Genomic DNA, 6,483 nt, shown 5'->3' on the forward strand with positions numbered 1-6,483 from the left:
GCTTGGGTGACAGCAAGTCCGTCATCGGGGCGGTGACGCTGGCAAAATGCGGAATGAACGAGCGCAGCCAGTTGAGAAGGCCCATCAACTTCTGCAGCTGCTTGCGGGTTCGAGGGGCGGGTTTGGACTCAATAAGGTTCAGGTGCTTTGGCAGAGGGCGGCAACCCTCCGCGTCCACCATGTGCCCTAGGTACTCCAGTTCAGCCGCGCCCACGTGGCATTTCTGGGGGGCACACGTGAGGCCGTGTCTGGCCAGCCGCTCAAGGACCAGGCCGAGGTGCCGGGCGTGGTCCTCCCACGACCGTGACCAGATGATGACGTCATCCAGGTACGCGGCGGCGAACTCGCCCGCGTACCCGTCTAACACACGCACCATCATGGCCTGGAAGGTCGCGGGGGCGTCCATCAGCCCGAACGGCATGGCACAGAACTGGAAACGCCGGCCGTCAGGGGCAGTGAACGCAGTCTTCGGGCGGTCCTCTGGACGTACCGGCACCTGCCAGTACCCGGACTTGAGGTCCAGGGACGTGAAGATGCGGGCGTCGCCCAGCCCTGCCAAAGCGTCTGTTATGTTGATAAGCGGTGGTGGGGCGGGTATGGTTACTGAATTGACTGGTTTGAAATTCACACAAAAACGCATGGAGCCATCTTTCTTGTTCGCCATGACAATCTGGCAGTTGTATGGCGACTCACTGGGTTCGATGACTCCATCGCGTAACATTTCCGTGATCTGGGTCTGGATGACGTGCCTTTCAGTGGGTCCGAACCCGTATGGTTTTACGAACTGGGGTTGGTGAGGTCGGGTGGGGATGGTGTGTTCCGTGGTTGTGGTACGGCGGAGCATATCTGTGGCCGCAAACACCTGTGGCTGTTGAGACAAGACATTGTTTATGAGCTCTACATGGGCAGCGGGCACACCGTTCCTCAAGTCCGCGAGCGTGATGGGTGTCCCCTGCTCGGCGGGTGGCTGATAGCCCAGGCTGTAAACTGTGCGCCGCTCGTGGTGGCCAACGTGCAAACTCCCCTCCCTGACTTCCACAGTGGCGTCCTCCTGCGCCAGCCAAGGCAGACCTAGGATCAGCATCTCCCGTAGTCCCTCTACTACTAGTGCTGTTGTGTGACTAACATGGTCCCTGATGGAGAGGGTGATGTTCGAGCGGCCAACGATACGCGCTGTCGCCCCCTGCGTCGCTAACTGTACCTCCTCCACATCTGAGACAATGTCCCGTACGCTCGAGCATTGAGCCGACACATACGTGTGGCTGGCGGCCGTGTCGACAAGAGCATGCACCGGCTGTCCATCCATCCTGACGGGAATCCGGAGTAAATGCCCCGCCCCAGGTCCCAACTGCCCTAATTGGAACGACTCACCACACTGCTCCCGGGGCGCTGCCGCTGCCGTCAGGCGGTCCGCAGGTGCTGCCGGTGTCGCCGGGGTCACCTGGTGTCCGGTACTGCTCGCCGACGACCCGGTGCAGACCGCTGACGAGTCGGGTGCGCCGCGCCCGTCCGTCCTGACAGGGCGTGCCGGTGTATCAGCGGACACCGCAGGTGCTGCCGGTGTCGCCGGGGCCACCTGGTGTCCGGTGCGGCTCGCCGACGACCCGGTGCAGGTCGCTGACGAGTCGGGTGCGCCGCGCCCGTCCGTCCTGACAGGGCGTGCCGGTGTGTCAGCGGACACCGCAGGTGCTGCCGGTGTCGCCGGGGCCACCTGGTGTCCGGTGCGGCTCGCCGACGACCCGGTGCAGGCCGCTGACGAGTCGGGTGCGCCGCGCCCGTCCGTCCTGACGGGGCGTGCCGGTGTGTCAGCGGACACCGCAGGTGCTGCCGGTGTCGCCGGGGCCACCTGGTGTCCGGTGCGGCTCGCCGACGACCCGGTGCAGGCCGCTGACGAGTCGGGTGCACCGCGCCCGTCCGTCCTGACGGGGCGTGCCGGTGTGTCAGCGGACACCGCAGGTGCTGCCGGTGTCGCCGGGGCCACCTGGTGTCCGGTGCGGCTCGCCGACGACCCGGTGCAGGCCGCTGACGAGTCGGGTGCGCCGCGCCCGTCCGTCCTGACGGGGCGTGCCGGTGTGTCCGCGGACACCGCAGGTGCTGCCGGTGTCGCCGGGGCCACCTGGTGTCCGGTGCGGCTCGCCGACGACCCGGTGCAGGCCGCTGACGAGTCGAGTGCGCCGCGCCCGTCCGTCCTGACGGGGCGCGCCGGGGTGACAGTGGAGGCCGGGCTAGGGTTCCAGGGACAGTGGCCAGCCATGGCACTACCCCCTAGCGGGCGTTTCCCGACGTAAGGCCGCCCGCCCCACGGGCTTGCCAGACAGCTGCCCGCGTGGGACAGACGTCGTGCCAGTGGTACCGCTCCTCACGGCAGTACTTGCAGCGCGGAGCCCCCTGGTTTGGTGCCCCGGTGTTCTCCCTGGGTGCGGTACGTCGGGACGGCTGCTCCCCCTGTTGCCTCGGCACTGGCTCCACGTACGGTACCAGAGCCCTGGAGACCTCGGGGGCCGCCAACATCGGTGGCGACGCACCTGGCCGTCGGGTGGGCGGCTCGCGGCTGCGACGGACAGCTTGCACGTCGCGCTCCACCTCGTTCGCCAACCGCACGAACGTCTCCAGTCCCTTGTCGGTGGCGGCCCTAAGGAATGGCCGCAGTTCGGGCAGCATCAGCTGGACGACTACCCCTAGCATGCTGCTGTCGTCCTCCCCTTCCGCCAGCCGTCGGTGGAGCCGCGCCTTAGACCTGATGAAGGCCTCCGCGCTCTCCCCCGCCTCCTGAGGCCGGCAGAACAGTGACTGTTGACACCGGGCCCGGGCACGGGTGTCGTTGAAACGCTCCTCCAGTCCGTTGGCGAAGTCACCCCACTCCATGCCGTATTCTCCGGCTGTGGTCCACCAGTCAAGGGCACACCCCCTCAGCTGATCGCACGCCTTCTCCGTCCACTCATCTGTAGGCACCGCGTATCGTGCCAGCCTGTCTCGGCATGTCCGCAGGAACTTTGCGGGGTCCTCGTGCTCCTGCCCTCCGAACTCCGGCAGCTTGAGGGTGCCGCCGGGGCGCGGTGCGACAGGGGCCGCCGGCGTCGCTGACGGTCTGTCCAGCGCGAGCTCGCACGCGCGGCACATGAATAGCCCATTCCGGAAGTTAAGGAACTCCCGGGCCTCGGTGCACGAGCGGTGCCTCACGGTGCCGCACTGGTGGCAGAACGCCACCTCATCGGGCCGCCGATGACATCCCCTCGCGCCGCACTGAATTGTAGACGTCGGCCCTGATTTTCTGTCGTCAAAGTCTGTTTTGTGCTTCCTATCTGTGTCGCAGGTACAGGTGGCGAAAACCCCTGCCGCGGCATGATTTATTGGCAACCCTGGCAGAAGGCATGCGTGGCATACCCCTTCCATGTCTATCTTTACCGCTCCTTCACGGCTCATGTTCGTGCTCCTGTTCGGCGCGTAGCAGCTGCGCAGCTGCGCCACCTGATCCGTGTGCGAGGCGCGCGGACTTCCGCTCCCACAGCCGTTATCTCGCCTGACGCGTAACTTGATGCGCGTCTGGCGTGTAACTTGACGCGCGCCTATCGCCAGGTGCCCGCTCCTTTGGCTGTCTGCGCGTCGCGTCCGTTTCCGCGCGATTCCCGACTTCCTACGCGAGCCCTTACTGGTACACTAATTTGAAGTATAAAATTTGAAAAATTTGAGAAAAAATTTGAAAAATTTGAAACAAAATTTGGAAATTAATTTTTAGAAAATTAAAGCCACACTAGTCGGGCGCCAATTTGACGCCGTCCCCGCTACCTCTGAGTATTTAGACGTGATTTTGTTCAGTTCGTGATCTCAGGGAAGGTTCGGCCTTGTGGCTAGAGGTAGGGGTCAACGCAGTAGGGCCCCCCGAGCTGTTGAGGCCACTCGGGACGCCTGAATAATAACACAAAACTTCTTCAGATAGTTCGTGAATTTAATACAGCAGAGCCCAATACATGGTGCTGCCCGTTCTGGCCGTAACGGTTTGCCCGACGCGACTAGTCACACGCGCAGCTCACTTCCTCAGTGGCGGCTCACGATTCTTATGCGCGTGAGGGGCAGACTCGTTTACGTGATGCGAAAGTTACAAAAGACACTCTGACATGGCACACGATATTTTGAAGCACAATACACTACACTAATACCTAGCTCTGGATTAAGTTTGGTGGCGCACTGCCGTACGACGGTGATACATAAGCCCTGACATGACGAATTACACTTAGGCGAACAACTATTCCACTAATACATTACACTTGATAAACTGGGCTAGCAGCACGTAGGCCCGTGTTTCCGGCGACTCTACGTGGTGTCTAGGTGTGACCCAGGGACTGAATCGTTATTAAGTCTGATAGCACGTGTCGCCTGCTGGCTGCCCCGTGCGGGCCAAAACTAAATAGCCTGTAGGCTAGGTTGGGCGTGAAGCGCCGACGTGAAACCACATAATCTCCCCACAGTACTTACGTATGACGTGGAACACTCATCTTGAGCACTGATTGAATTAAGTTAAGTACCTCATGGTAAATTTAGGCCGACCGCGGAACTGTACAAAAAGGTTGAAAAGAAATTACACTATGGAAAACTACATGTCGGTGAATGCAAAGTTTGAAGGTTCCGCGTTGCGCGCAGGCTGCCGGCCTGGTTGAGCTCTCGAAGGACACTACTGGTGTCGCCGCGCGCGACCCCCCTCCCCCGCCAGCCCTCCCGCGGAAACGTGTGAATTTCGCGGGAAACTGAACCGGCCAGGTTCGGGACAAATCGCACATTGAAACATGATTTTGCAAAGACTTAATTATTAATTAATAAAAAATAATGTTTAATAAAATCCTGTGGAAAAACATAATTATAACAATTTGTTGTAGTGCGGCGGAAGGATATGCCACACCCGGCCGGATCCTTGCGCCGGTGTAGCACTCGTTGTATGGCGTTCGCCTCGTCGCACGAACTGCACTTTGCTGCGCGCACGGGCGCGTTCGGTGCACACGCTTTTGCGAGACGTTGATGAGGCATAGCGGTCTATGCGACAGAGGAGCATTGGCGGTCGGCGTCACAATTATCATGGACTAATGAGATAGACCACTTCAACCGAATTTTGTACTTTATGGGATATTTCAGTTTGACATACTAATAGTTTGATTTTATCACGAATGTTAACTTCAATAAATTTTTGTGGAATGTTTAAATATAATATTAAATTGCCGTCACCCGCGGTCTCGTGATCGAGACTCGGGACGGTCCTAGTGGTTTTAGTGGCTCTTAATGAAATCTCCGGCGGGCGCCAGGTTAATTTGAGTATTAACCGAGGTGGTCGTGGGTTTTTGCCCCTGCGTGTTCCACTAGGATCGGCGGCTGTTGATGGTGGAGGGGAGTCCCTGATTTTAATACGCACTGGCCCTAAACAGTGTAGAGGACTGTTTCCTAACTGTTCAGGGGACGTCTATGAAATAAAGAACACGTTAATTAGGTGCTGGTTTTTAATCCCGCATCTCACAAAGTGTTGATGGGCACAAGTTATACAATTACACTGGACAAATACGCTGACACTACACACACTCGCACTGAATAATTAATTACGTGTTACGTTGCGGCACTTGCAAATAAGATCCCTACATGAGCTTGGGGGTCGTCGAAGAGTTTGAGTGGGTTAACGGCCACTCCCGTGATAAACTGGAATTAGTTTCGTGCCCGGGCTCATCTGTGTGAGTCGCGGGCCCACAAAGGTAATATTAAAAGAAAAGTCTTTACGTTTATAGCCGGCAGGCGTCTGCTCGGCGAATTAAATTAAGTTCTGTTCGCGGGAGTCGGCCCGGACCGTAAGGTGACTGCGTCGCAAACCGTTGTTGCGCGACGAGCAAAAATTAACGCGGCCGGGTTAAGCCCTACACCGGAAAAGGGCACGGGGGCACGCGGGGAGAGGAAAAAGGAGGTTTTAATGAATTATAATATTTACCAGTATGAAGAGATCAGTAGCACAAAAGTTGAAGTCTCCCCGCGGGATCACGTGTCCGCCCCGGCCCGTGAGTAAATATCTACTGCCGCTTTGTGCCGGCTTGAGGGTGGGGGGGGGGGGGGGGGAGGAAGCGTCATGACGCGCCGAACTTTCTAATGTGCCGTTATTCCAAATTTATAATTATAATTAGACATTATTATTTCTAGAACCCTCGTAATTTAATGACATCTGTCTGAATTAGTTGGCGGAAGGCCTATAATAATAATACATAATAAAATTGAGATTAATAATATTTGAAAATAGAAAGTCAAGCTGGAGACTGTCTGTCACTTGTTGACTACTCCAGTGGCTATTTGCAGGTGAAAACGGGGAGGTTAATTAGGTTGATTTATGCTGTTGTTAATTATTGGCGGAAGGCCGCAAGGGGTGTTCCGAACGTTTATTAATTGCGGTTTCCCACGGGGAAAACCGCTGCACCCCTACGACTCACTTTCACTCTTAAGGGTTGTTTTGATAATTAAAAA

Source organism: Bacillus rossius, chromosome 1 (assembly GCF_032445375.1).
Source record: "Bacillus rossius redtenbacheri isolate Brsri chromosome 1, Brsri_v3, whole genome shotgun sequence".
Taxonomy (NCBI): Eukaryota; Metazoa; Arthropoda; class Insecta; order Phasmatodea; family Bacillidae; genus Bacillus; species Bacillus rossius.